Consider the following 15,124-nt stretch of genomic DNA (forward strand, 5'->3'; position numbering starts at 1 on the left):
CTTCAAGAGTGATATTTATATACGATGTTGTTTTAAAGTTTGATTAATCTCATAAAATCACAGTACTCTTCATTATAAGACAACCTGAAAGTCCATTGGATGTTGTTCAACACACAGACAGGCTGGCTTTGGTCCCTTTTCACTTTGCCTATTTTTAAGAATAGGACCTATTGTTTTGGATTACTACCTGAGAATTTAATGAATTCACTCCTGGATGCAGGAGATCAGAAAACATTTGATTCATAACTTATATTAACCAATGTAGTAAATAAATAAATAAATCTCTCTCCCCATCCCCCAGGAAGGAGTGATGAGAGACCAGTTGGGCAAAGGCAAATGTTTTTTAGTAAGGAGGGGACACACACACACACACACACACACACACACACTGATTGCAAGCAAAGAGAAAGATGAGACTCTTGAGGAAACTTCAGCACTAATGGCATCTTTGAACATACTAGTATAAGTGCACAGATTAACGTGTTTCTGTAGTTATAGATGCAGACTTAGTCATTCTTAGATACTACCTACTGCCCAGAGTTTGGGAGGCATTTGCAGTTAGGTCTGTCTTACTACCACTTAGTTAATATCACAACTACATCGTAAGGTCTGAGTTATATCTGTTACACAAATGGGTAGCTGAGCTCAAAGATGGAAGTGATTTGCCCATGGTCACACAGTAATTAGTGGTTGCATCCAGTTCTTCACTCCTCACTATGTCAGAGCTGCCTGCAGTCCTGACCCCTCCCCTTCTAACCAAGCAGACTGATCTTAGTCATAACCCCTCATCCTCTCCTCCACAGAATGGGACTTCAGATGTGAAGGGGAACCATAGATAGAGGAAGAAGGGGGGACATGGGACAGCCCCAGGGCTCATCTGGGAAGAGAAAAACTGAGGTTTGTTTAACATCTGTTGTATGCTGGGCACTTCCCATTCTGTATCTTATTTACCCTTTGCACCAATTCTGAGAAGATATTGTTATGACCATCTTCAGATGAAATGTCAGTTTGCCTAAGGTCAGATAGCTCGGAGATAGGAGCCTGGATTTGGATTTGGCTTGCCACATTTCTTTATACTTGGCCATACAGCCTTTGAGGAAGTGAAGTCCCACTCAGCTCCCTCCTCTGCTGTTAGCTATTGCTAACCTTCTAGCCTTATTTCCCTCCTCCTCCTTACTAAAAAACATTTGCTTTTGCCCAACTGGTCTCTCATCACTCCTTCCTGAAGCATCTTCCTGTTCTCACCTTGTTCCTCTCACCATCTAAGTTTCTCCATACCAGTCTCCTCCCATGTCTTACCTCAGTCTGCACTTCATCTTTACAAACCTGTCTCTCCTATCAGTCTTTAAAGCCCAGTTCAAACATTACCCAGGAGCCTTTTCAAGTTATAAAGCATAGTAGAGAGAAGTAAGGTTTAAAGTCAGAAAACCTTAGTTGGGATCTCAGGTGAACAGGTAATAACACCTTGTATAAAACTCTTGAAGGTTTTATCTTCTGTGATAGTAACATTGGCCCTACCAGGTTTCCTTACAGCATATAGGAAATCCTATATGGTAAGACACTTTTTCAAAATAAAAATGCTATCTTCTTGTTATTATCCCCTTCTCTTTCTTCTGAATAGAAATGTATCAAGAAAAAGTTCAAATCTTCGTTACCTAAATGCATGAATATATTGGACTCTGTTGTACAGCATTCTGAAGATTTGTTTCAAAATAAACTGTTATGTTGAGACTTTAATGACATTTAGTGAGCCAAACTAAAATGTGCTGAATTTAACTGGAAGAAGCTTTTTAAAGATACTCAACTAACATAGAAATTTTGGGTTTCTGATGTTGATTTGTGAGACTTAACTTGAAATATTTTTGAAAGTCAGCTACATGTTGAAAAGCAAAATTGAAAAATAGCATATGCTCTGTCAGTTCGGAATTCTCTATAATATTAAGGTGCTTAACATAATATTGGCCTGTTTATAACTTGATTTTGGCATTGTCTAGTTCTCTGGCCCATAGGAGGCAAGCATTTCTTAATTTAAGAAAACAAAGCCATGCATTAGCCAAGACAACTTGGCGGAAGTCACATTTGTGTGGGAACAGTCCCTGCATACAGCTGCTCCGAGGGGGCCTGCTCCCCAAGGCAGTGTCTTGAGGGAAAGTTGTGGCCTTCTGTCTCTCACAAAGGCTGGTGTGGTTTAGCCCCACCCCATGATTGATTCGTGTGATATATTGTGATAGTTTGCTTTTCCTCCCCTAATCTTGACCAAAGCATTAAAAAAATCTCCAAGAAGGACAGACTCTAAGGAGATATGTTAACAATTTAGCTTTCCTGGTTCCCATGGGAATATGGATTTTTACTTTTGGAAGAGAATAACATATAAGATAAAATAAAGATGTGGGAGCAGTGTGTTTTGCATCTTAAGGTTAAAAATAGACCTAGGAGTTTACATGGCAAGTCTGTTATTCTTATAAGTCAGCAGATGATTAGAGAGAACATTCCTTGGACAGGTGTGTAGCAGCAGTGGCTGGGGTGGGCTGTGGGAGGGGAGAGGAGTAAGCGGAACCTGCAGCAGTTTATCTGGTTGCCTTTAGCTCCTGGTGCACGTGCATGACTCTGAGGTTGCGCTCCTGCCTGAGCGTCTTGGTTGTCTGTGGCTTTCAGATTAGGACCTGGGCTCGCAGGCATAACCAATAAGACCGAGCTTGAACTGCCACCTGTCTGCTTGGAGCTTTCCTGTGACACGTCCTTTCTGCCTCCTGGGCTTCAGCCACACTTAACCTCTTTTCTTGCCTGCAGTGGCCCTACTTCCTCTCTCTAGGCCAGTCACTTTCTCACCTCAGTGGCTGCACATGCCACCTCCTCTGTTTGGATACCACTTCCTCCCTCTCCTTGGCCCTCTGTTAATCCCTAAAGTCTCCAAATTGAGGTAATCTCCAGGTAGTCTTCTCTGATTCCCTCTCCTCTGCCTTTCCACAGCCTCCTGAGCACGTCTCTCACAAAGCTTATTACATACCTCTGCCACTGGGTTGGAAACTCCATAGATCATCTCAGTGTCCACACTGCCCAGCACCATGTTGGTTACATAACAAACATCCTTAGATGCTCAGTGAGTGAGTGAGGAGTCCAGCTTCCAATTTAAAATGAAGTGGCCAAGTCATCCATTTTTAAACTTTATCATCCAATGCTTATCTCTAAGCTCCCACCCTGGCTTTCAAGGTGAAAATTTATACATCCTCTTACTAGCTTACTGGACCTCACAAATCAAGGAGTAAAATACGTCAACACTGACAAGGGAATGTTTATTTTTCATCACGTATTTTTTTCTTTTTCATTTGGTTAATGGCAGACCCTTTCTAAACTTGAGCTCTAAAATGGGATGCACCAATGCGCCTCTGTGTGCCAGCCCCTCCAGGGCCTTGCAGAGTCACTGCAGGAAGCAAAGGTGCCTCTGGGCTGTCGCAGTGCTGTGGCCCTGGCATCTGCTCTGCTGGTCTTTCCTAAGGACTCTTCATACCCCTCAGGGCTTAGCTTGAATTCCTGTAGGACAAGACCTTGAGTTTACTGTATTCTTAGTGCACAATACTTGGCACAGAGTAGGCTCTGAATAAGTAATCTTGAATAAAGTAATGAGTACCATTTAAAACATGTTAAAATTGCCCTGGCTGGTGTGGCTTGGTTTAACGGTTTATTTCTATGGAAGAAGTTGATGCAACATAATAACCTATGATGTTGCTTGTATGGCTTGGTTGGTTGACTATTGTCTCAAGCACCAAAAGGTTGCCAGTTGATTCTCCATCAGGGTACATACTCAGGTTTCGGCTCAATCCCCAGTAGAGAGTGTATAGGAGGCAGTCAATCCATGTTCAGCTCTCACATCAATGTTTCTCTTTCTCTCTCCATCTCCCTTCTTCTATTAAAAAAAAAAATCAGCAAAAATAATTTTTTAAAAACATATTAAAATGATGGTCTGTTGAATTGGGATAGTCATGTGCAGGACTGTCACACATTACAGAAGGTCTTAATTCCAGCCTCTGAGTATTGGCAGTACACACACACACACACACACACACACACACACACACAAATGTTGGGAGCACCCATCTAGTCATTGTGACGATCAAAAACACCCCTACATATGTGAGCTAGAGCGTGGTTGTTAGCAAGCCAAGGTTGTGGGGTCATTTAGCTTTGAATAAAAAAAAAAAACACAAAAAAACCAAAAACCCGATTGCATTGCCATAGACCTGAGACCCTTCACTCATGTGTTGTGTCTCAGATGCCCAAATGACTGGGGAACAAAGGAGAGATTGTGATGGATCAGTTGAACCCATCACCATACCCAAAAGAGAGAGATCAAAGGGCACATTCCATTCATGGTCAGGTTATTGTGCCTCATTTCTATGCAGGGACAGCTTATTACATGCACATTTGATTATATATTATAAAATCATTAAGAAGTTTAGACAGATTTTATTTCAGTATTCCAGATTATCAGTATCCTTATATATAATAATCCATAAAATTATTTTTTTAGTATTGCCTATTTTTCCAAATGTGTACAAATATACTGTGCTATTTGAATTCCAAGGGTTTTACAATGTTATTTTTTTTTTACTTGGAAATCAAATTTTATATCTGAAAGGTTAATGGAGAAAACTAATTATGTTATCTGGTAACCAAATGTGTGATGAGACATTTGTCTCTGTAATTAACAGCAAGGAACTTTTATAGTTTCATAAAATTGAATGCTACATAGGATATTCTGTGAACATTTGTTTGGACGAGGTGTCCAAAACAGAGATGTTTACGGGTGATATAAAGTTGAACCGAAATGTAATGCAGGTGTCTGTGCATCTCCCAGCATTTCTCATTGTTGAAATGGAAGCCAGAAGATTAATAACTTTAGTTTGTCATGATAAAATAAGTAATGTGTTCTTGGAACAGTGGTACAGCACATAAGTTACTCAGTAATTCCAAGAATTTATTCTGTTCCAGGAATAATATCTTTAACAATTTATTTCTATGGAAGAAGTTGATGCAACATAATAGCCTATGCAGTTGCTTGTATGGCTAATGGAATTATATCTCAAATACGACTTTATATCTACATATAAAATGTAAAGAACCCCTAAAAAATGCAAGGTCAAGGTACAACATAAAAGTAAAAAGTCAGAAGATGCAAAAGTTAAAGTTCTTCTGTTAACATTAACTCATCCTCATTGCACATATATAATTTTTCAATTACTAGCAAGACTTTAATGGGCACCTTAATAAGTACTGCATGAAATACGGTTCAGAAAAAGTTGCTACAGGAATGTTAGCTTCAGCATTCTGTAAGTCTGTCTGCTGCTCCACTTTTGCTCTGGAAGAGAGAACATGATGCCTGGAGCAACAGCAGGTGTGTGGCCAGATCTGATGTCTTTCTCTGGTTTATGTTGGTCACTTTGGGCAAGCGACTTAGTCTCCTCATTTGTCAAATGGGTGAAACCACTTTCTATCTAGCCTCTTTGATGAACTAAGAAGACAATGATGAGACATGTACCTTTGGGAAAGCTTTCATGAGAAGACATGATGAATATGGGTGCTACGTGGCCTCTGCTAGCCACCACCACACAATTCCATAGAAATGGGAAATTCTTTCAGAGGTGTCACGGGTGTTGGTTTATGTCTTGCGTATCATTGTTTTTTTGCACATAGTTGTTGTTGTTTTTCTTTAGCTTCCCTCAACTGTGGCTTCCTGTCATATCTGATACTAGAATTAACTCATTCTTGTATTAATTTTGTAGTTATTTATGGAGTAGCCATTAGTGGCAGGCTAGGATGATTTAAAGCCTACTAGGTTGTCATAAGAGAAAAGGATTCTACAGGAACATGGAATGGGGGCCTCCCGAGGTCATATCTCATTAATGGATATGACCTTTGAGAACATGACATTTAAGCAGAGTCTTGTTAGGATAAGTCTGGGGGGTTGGTGCTAAGAATCCAGGAAGTGGTGTGTGAATCCATGAAGTAAGACCACTTCTGAGACCTTGCTATATGTAAAACAGAGCGCCCTCTGGCTGTCCATCCTAGTCATTAATTAGATTCTGGTTTAATTGTCATGAAGTGAGGCCTGATTACTGCTATTTTAAAGCTGTCCCCATGAACCATATGTGCAACCAGACCTGAGGGCCACTAATTTAGGATAAGGCAGGATGTGGCCAGAGCCAAGGCTGCAGAAAGTGGTGAGGGAGGCCTGATGTGGAGGGCCACTGGATAAGTTGGGTGAGGAGCAGGGCTCCATCCTGAGTTATTGCATTCTGCTGAGGTGAGTCATGTACTGAGATTTGCATGTTTGAAAGATCACTCTGACTTCAGGGGGAAGCAACACTGAAGGCCTCTGACAGTAGCCCCATTAAGTGATAATGGGAGAATGGAGAGAAATAGAAGGATTCAAAGTATTTCACAAGCTATAATAAACAGCCCGGTGATTGTCTATGAGAGGGAGAGGAGGAGAGAGGCAAGTCCAATGTTTCTAGCATGGAAAGCAGAGTAGGTGCTATTCATTAAGGATTGTAAATGATTGTTATAAAATAAATTTTGAGCCTTGGCTGGTGTCTCTGTGGTGGAGTGTCTGTCCTGTCCACCAACAGGTTTGATTCCCAGTCAGAGTACATCCTAGATTGTGAGTTCAATTGCTGGAGCACACACAGGAAGCAACCAATCGATGTTTCTCTCTTTCTCTCTCTCTAAAATAATACATATATCCTCGCATGAGAATTTTTTTAATAATACATTTTGAACATAATTTTAAGGTTGCTTTTAAATGTCCAAGTGGGCTGTCCAGTAGGCTATTGGATGTACAGGTCTGGAGCCCTGAAGTGGGGTCAGGTCTGGAGTCCACACATGGAGATAGTCACTGGAGCCAGGAGAGAGGACCCAGAAAGTGTGGAGGGCAGAGTCCTGAAAAACTTTGATATTTAAGGCAGTGCTTTTCACAACAGTTGTTGAACAATGTTTGGATTGATTCCAGTGTTCCCATAGTAAAATGATGATGCAGTAAATATCCTTGTACATATTTCTGTAGGATAAATTCCTCCAAGTAGGATTGCTAAATTTCTCTCCAAAAAAGTTCCCACCAACAACATATGAAAGTGACTATAAGTCTTCACTTTCACCATAAATGGGCTTTATGAATCTGTAATAGTAGAGGCCCAGTGCACAAAATTCATGCATGGGTGGAGGGTGTCCCTCAGCCCAGCCTGCGCCCTCCCTAATCCAGGACCCCTCGAGGGATGTCCAACTGCCCATTTAGGCCCAATCTCACTAAATGGGCAGTTGGAAATGCCTCTCACAATCCAGGACTGCTGGCTCCCAACTACTCGCCTGCCTGCCTGCCTTATTGCCCCTAACCACTTCTGTCTGCCTGATCGACACTTAACTGCTCCCCTGCCAGCCCGATTGCCCCTAACTGCCCTCCCCTGCAGGCCTGATTGCCTACAACTGCCCTTCCCTGCCAGCCATCCTGTGGTGGCCATCTTGTATCCACATGGGGTGGCCATCTTGTGTGTTGGAGTGATGGTCAATTTGCATATTACCTCTTTATTAGATAGGATGGTCTTTGCCAAATTAATAGACAAAGAATTAATTCATTTTTATTACATTAATAATCAGGGAGGTTAAGAGGTTTAAACTGCTTATCTATACATATAAAGAGGTAATATGCTAATTGTCATTACAGTGTACCCATAATGACCAATTTGCATATTGATGCATGTGAGCAGGGGTGTGGGCAGCTGAAGCCAAGTTCCTGGGGTTCTGAGGAGAGTGCCTGACAGGAGCCTGGACTGCAAAGAAGGAAGAGGAAGCGGCCACGGGGAGCTCTCCCAAACTCCTGCATGGACACCCTACCCCAGCCTGCACCCCCTGGGGGACGGACCACCACCTTACTCCAGCCCCCGCACTCCCTGGGGGACGGACAGACACCCTACCCCAGCCCGCACTCCCTGGGGGACGGACGGACACCCTACCCCAGCCCCGCACCCCCTGGGGGACTGACCACCACCCTACCCCAGCCCGCACCCCCTGGGGGATGGACCACCACCCTACCCCAGCCCCCACACTCCCTGGGGGACGGACCACCACCCTACCCCAGCCCTGCACCCCCTGGGGGACGGACAGACACCCTACCCCAGCCCCGCAACCCCTGGGGGATGGACGGACACCCTACCCCAGCCCCGCACTCCCTGGGGGACGGACCACCACCCTACCCCAGCCCCGCACCCCCTGGGGGATGGACGGACACCCTACCCCAGCCCGCACTCCCTGGGGGACGGACCACCACCCTACCCCAGCCCGCACTCCCTGGGGGACGGACGGACACCCTACCCCAGCCCCGCACTCCCTGGGGGACGGACGGACACCCTACACCCTACCCCAACCCCTGCACCCCTGGGAGGACGGGGAGGCTGACCAGACGGGGAGAAGACCCATCCTCAAGGGTAGCTCCAGCCCGCATCTCCAACTCCCAATCTCTTCCCCTGCCATCCCCGCCAGGGGGGCCACAACAGTAGCACGCCGGTGACCACCTCTCAGCGCCCATGAGGCACCTGGGGTGAGGCATACGTCTCCTCCAGACCCGGGTGGAGGCAGGCCTGAGCGGTCCTCCAGGGTCAGACCCTTCCCCCTGACAGCAGCAGCGCTGAGCTGTCTCCGCAGAGGAAGCGCTCTGAACCTCACTGGGGGCACGGCTAAACCTGTTCTCCTAGCCCACCTGGCTCTGCCCAGGCCAGGCCCTCACCCCACTCCAGGAGATTGGAATTCCAACCTGAACACGTACACCTGCAAAATGGCCGCATACAATTTAAAGAATGGCACCAACCAGAAAGGTTTGACAGTTACTCCCCCTTGGGCCTCACCACCCTCCCTCCTAGCACTTCCCAAACTCCCTGCCACCACCACCCCCCCCCCCCAGTGCCTCCAGAGACGACCACCACCACCACTACAGGGCTGCGGAACCCTCTGCAAAGCTTCCACAGCTACAGTCCCAGGAAACAATCATGCCCTCCTCCCCTAATCAGCACCTGCTACCTGCAAGGATACCAGTGAGCTTAAAATTAACAATCCCTTCCTGTTTAGACATCACTTATGTGATGAAACATTTCTAGGTTTATTAGCTCAGAACCTCCTCATGACAACCCAGTGAGGCAGGCAGAGAAGAGATTACAATTCCCGTGGTATATGTGTGTGTGTTCAGAAATGAAGCTCAGAGAGGAAAAGCGTCAAGCCCACTGGTTCCCTAAGTGCAGCACACACTCCAGTAGGTCGATTTGATTTTAAGTGGGGGCAATTCGAGAATGAGTTAACAGTGAATTTTTTGCATTTTTTATGGCTCTAGGGGGCCTCATCTACAGCATATCCTACATAATAAAAGGCTAATATGCAGATGACCAAATGATGGAATGACCTGTCACTATGATGAGTGCTGACCACCAGGGGACAGACACTCAACACAGGAGCGGCCCCCTGGTGGTGAGTGTGCTCCCACAGGGGGGGGGAGGGGCGCTCAGCCAGAAGCCCGGCTCATGGCTGGCAAGCACAGTGGCAGTGATGGGAGCCTCTCCCGCCTCCGTGGCAATGCTAATGATATCCAACTGACGGCTTAGGCCCACTAAGCTGTCAGTCAGACATCCCCCAGGGCTCCTGGACTGTTAGAGAGCACAGGCCAGGCAGAGAAGCCCACCCTCAAGTGCAGGAATTCATGCACTGGGCCTCTAGTTTCTCTTATAAATTACATGTTCATGTTCTTTGCTCATTTTTCCATTGTTAGTATTTGTCTTCTTTGATTTATAATACCTCTCTATATTTGGGATTTTAACTTTTTGGCCCTATTACTCCTGAACATTACTTGAAATGGTGGCTTCTGACCTAGTCACTTAATGATGAGTTACACTTGAAAGGAATATTCGGTAGGACAACCATGTTATAGTTATTATAAAATAAAAGTTAGTTGTTCATGTAAGAACATTTGGCGGAGGGATAGAAGATACCCTGAATCAGTTGGGTAGTTCTAGCCGTGTCATACCATTCTCTTATGAAAAATCTTCATTGATATCCTGTTATTTTCAAGATAAAGTAAAATCATCAAAATCCTTCTGTCTCTGACTTTGCCCATTCAATGCCTTTACTTCAACAAAGCTTATTCACCATCATCCTCTTTGTTTTCCTCTGCCCTCAGTTTAATTCCCTTTTTCCAAAACCACCCATGGAAATGCTGAGCATCTTTTATTGACTACTCAAATCTTATCAGCTTCCTGAAGCAGGCTTTCATCCTCCCAGTTTAAATGCTCTCTTCCTCTCTGATTTCTGAAACACTCGTAATTTATGCAATGCCCAAGGAATTTATCATACATCCTCTTGGTTTGCCTGTTTCATTATGGGAACAGGCACCTGTGTTCCTAGAACACAGGAAGGACATTTAAAAGCCCTACTTAAAAGCAGCAGCCCTTTGCTGCCTCTGACAGTCCAGCCCACCCTCCCATTGGCCAGTGCATCTTACCTGGCAGGTGTGTAACTGTGGGCCCTGTGTTGTTTCATGGGCTATGGGAATCTGCACATCTTCGGGGGTAGAGAGCAGGGTATAATATTGACATTAATTTTTAAAGGTAAAACAAAGACATCAAAGAAAATTGTTCTTTATTCCCCTCGCAGGACGTTGCCCCAGACTCTTTCATGGATGTTTATTTTTCTTTAAAGTGTTCTTTGAGGAGCACATTTGAGAAGCAGCTTGACAGCCCATTTCAATTGCTGGTCCTTGATCACTTCCAGGTATTTCTATGCTCCGTTGGCCCTTAATACAGGTCTCAAAGTTTTTTAGCCCCTTTTGCTTTGAAGACCTATCTTCCAGCGAGGATCCATTCCCTCTTGCACCTGTCCTGGGCTGGCTTCACCTTCATAGCCTGCTTACAGAGCTCCAGCCTCCCGCCCTGGCAGCAGGCAGCCCATACTGGGTAAGCCTGCCCATGTGTTTGAAGAGAGGCATTGAATTAGAATTATCTGTGCATTCATTTGTCTTCCATGTCGGACTGCAAACCCCTGAAAGGGAGAGCCTGTTTCTTTTTCTTTTCTTTTTGGTCACGGTATCTTATATTTAGTAACAGTACAATAAACATTGATTGAATGGATGAATGAATTAAATATTATCTAAATAGATTTTTAAGGAATTTGGATGTCCTTTAAATGAAAATGCCATGTATACATTGGCCTACTTAATTATTTCAGTTTAACAGTGCTCTCAAACATGTGGCAATAAATTTGCAGTCTAGATGCTCCCAATCATAGTATTTGATCCAACCAAGTAAATGGTTCTTTAGCCACTTTTTTGCCTCTTTCATTCTCAGTGACATTTAGACTGTGTGTGTATCGCACTTGGAATTCTTGAATGTATTGCGAGCACTGATTCAGGAATGTGTGTTCTAGCATGTTCTCTTCAGCAGAACGGTGTTCTTCTTCATTTATTGGGATTCTGCTTAACATTGCATTGGAAAAAAAGGTCTCACCTAGAAACCATTCCCTGTTCTACAAGCTAATGCTTTTCAGACCATTTTTGCTGAGTTAGAATCCCAGTCTTGTCTCTTATAAGCATGGCTGTTGCCCGTGAGGGCGGCCAGGTGGGTCCTTGATAGCATCTGTGTGTCAACATGGGTTTGGAATCAGTGCCAACTCTAGGGCCTTTCATAGCACTGAGTCTTCAAATTTCTTTGCTTGTAGACTCGTCGGCTGAGATTTCTAGGGAAGGCTGTCACACAGGCAAGGACCCTATCTCCTTTCTCCTCCTCCTCCTCTTGCTATCATGCGACAGGCCGTAGTTCGGTTTCTACACCATGGCTCTGTATCAACTTCTAGTATTTGAGAGGAGATATTTGAACCATTTACTACAAGTCCTGATTATCTTAGTATTTCTCACTGGTATACCCAACTTCTTATGCTTATTTTAGCATGTCAGTACCTGAGAAATGTAAGGAGTTTTAAAGCTGCTTTTTTTTTTTTAAAGTATTCAATAGATTTACAGGTTGTGCAATCATCACCACTATCCGTTTCCAGAACTTTTTTCTCATCCCAATCAGAAAAGCATTCTTATTGTCACTCCTGCACATCTTCTCGGGTGCCTCCACACAGTTTCTAGTATTTGTGAACCGGAAGGGTCCAGCTCTTTAAGATCATCTGTTGCCCAGCCTCCTGCCTGGAAGCCACAGTTTCAACCAGTTTTTTCCTTGTTGGTACAGAACAACGTTCTATCCATAATAACCCTTAGTATACTTGAAGATAACTAAGTCATTCAATAGCTGTTTATTCCTCAGTGAAACACCTCATTTCCTTTCATCTTTCCTTGTTCCTGTAATATTTTTGTTGACTTTTTCATTATCTCCTTAAGTTTCTCAGCAGCCTCTTTAAAATAATACAGAACCAGAAATGATGCTATAATAAAGTCGACCAATACTGAATATAGTGGTGGAATTGTCCCTTGTGTTTGTAAGATTCTGTCAGTCCTTCTGTGGAGGTGGGTTACCAAGTGTAAGTGCGGTGCCCCGGGTGAAGGATTGGGTGTCCGGGCAGGAGAGCACCTGTACTGACTACGGCGATTGCTGCTTGTCACGGAGATTGGAAGTCAGAGTGGGAGGCTGACTCTCTTTGCCAGCCTTGAAACAAATGAGATCACAGCTTTTTAAATATTGAAATGGGGGTATTGAGCTCCTCATGTTGGATTAATAAGAAATCTGTATCTCCATATAAGATGTCTTTTCACCCCCTGAATTGTTAGTGACCCAGAGCCTCTCAGTTCAGAAACTAGCTACTACTGGTAGTAGCAGCAGTAGCAACTACTACTGAGAGTAGTTTTAGAGTGCTACTTCATCAGCAGCTTTAAATACCACACAACTGTATTTCTAATTGCCTGCTCATTACTTAAAGTTTCCTTGTCAAAACTAGGCTCATTCTACCCTGTTCCCCTACAGCACATGTGTCAAACACAAGGCCCGCGGGCCAAATCCGTCCCACCAGGCCTTGCAATGTGGCCCGCACCGCGCTGTCATCACTGCACTCCGCTGCATTTCCATCACAATGACAGTTTATGACTGTTCAGTAAACCATTCGGCCTGCGATTTAGGCTGGATTTTAGATTTTGGCCCCTTCTCTGATTGAGTTCGACACCCCTACCCTACAGTCTTTTTTCCTAATTTTCTGACTGGTATTAGTATCCATCAGTCACCTCAGCTAGAAATGTTGGAGTTATCTTTAGTAGATTCTTACTCTTCAGCACCCCAACCCCCAGCCCAGATCATACACATCCAGTTGCCCTGAGGGACACCCAGCCTGTCTGCTCTAAGAAGCTCCCCCCAGGAAGCCCTTCTTCCACCTTCCCCACATCTCTTCACTTTTCTCTTGTTTTACTATTTTCTGCCCTTTATTTTTTTAAATATTTTATTGATTTTTTATAGAGAGGAAGAGAGAGGGATAGAAAGTTAGAAACATCAATGAGAGAGAATCATCGATCAACTGGGGATGTGCCCGCAACCAAGGTACATGCCCTTGACCGGAATCGAACCTGGGACCTTTCAGTCTGCAGGCAGATGCTCTATCCATTGAGCCAAACTGGTTTCGGCATATTTTCTGCCCTTTAAAAGTCCTCACAGTCAGATAGACTGTAACTCTCTGAGGAGTGAATCCGTCAGGGGGGCCTTGGCCGCTTCTGTCCTTCATAGCACTCTTCCTTCCTCCATGGTGCCCAGGTCCTATTTGTTGTTTGGTTTTTGTGTTTATTTTGGAAGAAATGTTTTTAAACATTGCAGGGGGCAGCCCACAGCCAGAATCTCCCTTTTCCACTCTTCCCTTCTTTCCTCCACTCAGCCTGCAAAACTCACATTGTATTTTCAGTCTCATGATTTTCAGAGGTATAGCTTCTGGAACTAGGAGAGTAAGGTTATGTGCTCTTAGAAAGTTCCAGATTCCTCTAGACTCTCCCCCCCCCCCCCCCCCCCCCCCCCCCCCCCCTGCCTCACAGTGCTTTATCATAGCATCGGTCACCTTTGAAAAGAGAGTGTCCCGTGTGCGGGATGTGCAGGTGGGGAAGCAGGCTGGCACTGACCCAGCCAGGGAGAGTGTGGCCTCGCCATGCAGCTCTTGCCAGGGAACCAGGAGGGCGGGGGCTGGCAGCCCCCTGGCAGTGCCAGCGAAGACCAGTGTGCTGCAGCCTTGGTGGGTGCACAACGTGCATGGTCTAGAAGATCGAGGACAAGACCCCTGCAGGAAAGGAGCTGCTTCTTGTCCAAACCATGCTGCTAGCCAGCCAGGAAAGTATGTGTTTGGGTGCTGGAACTGACACCACGTTCGCCTGTAGGTTTGTCTGCCAGAATTCCTCCGGGAGCGCCTCCAGACACGCCCTGTTCTAGACATCTTGAAGAGGCTGTAAATTCTACCGGCTGCGTCATTTCAGTCGTGCTTGGTCATTCTCATAAAGTTTGGAACAGGATTTATTGTTTCTAAACTGTGATCTTTACAGGTGTTTGATATAAAAATGGTTCTGTTACAAACTAAAATACTTATCCTCTCAAGCATGTAGCAGCACATAACAATACTGTAAATTTGGAAATCTATGTAATGCCTGTATTCACCCATGATAGATATTAAAAGTAGAATTAATATTCATATTGCCATTTTTAAAAAGGAAGGTACTTATTTCCAAACAGAACATAAAAGTTTCCTTAAACCCCTGGGCAGCGCTGGGCCGAGCCCTAGTTCTAGGGGCATCTCCCCTGTGAGTTGGGCTGAGAAAGACAAAGCCTTCCTCCTGTGCCTCGATGTCTCTCTGCTCCTGCTCTGTCACCTCTGAGGGCGATGTCTCCGCCGACTGTGTCCTCCTGCCCTGCTGCTGTGCCAGCAGCCTCAAAAAGCTCTGCGTCTCAGGCCCTGAGCCAGCGCCACACATTCTCCCTGGTGTCTGCACCCGGCTGCCCGCAGGCTTGGCCCTTGCAGGGGGATGGCTGCAGCAGCTCCCAGGAGGGGGTTTCAGGCTGCAGTCCCATCCTCCCTTCTCCCCTCGTCTGCCTCAGCTGCTTCCTTGTGATGCCGTCACCCAGAAAACACTCCCAAGAAG

At 45.0% G+C, this 15,124-nt stretch overlaps 1 protein-coding gene across 10 annotated transcripts in view; it reads left to right on the top strand.

Moving 5' to 3' along the window:
* BEND7 (BEN domain containing 7) overlaps positions 1 to 15,124 on the top strand; it is an 80,516-nt gene that overhangs the window by 8,231 nt on the left and 57,161 nt on the right. The window lies entirely within an intron of this gene.

Source organism: Pipistrellus kuhlii, unplaced genomic scaffold, assembly GCF_014108245.1.
Source record: "Pipistrellus kuhlii isolate mPipKuh1 unplaced genomic scaffold, mPipKuh1.p scaffold_m20_p_1, whole genome shotgun sequence".
Classification (NCBI taxonomy): domain Eukaryota; kingdom Metazoa; phylum Chordata; class Mammalia; order Chiroptera; family Vespertilionidae; genus Pipistrellus; species Pipistrellus kuhlii.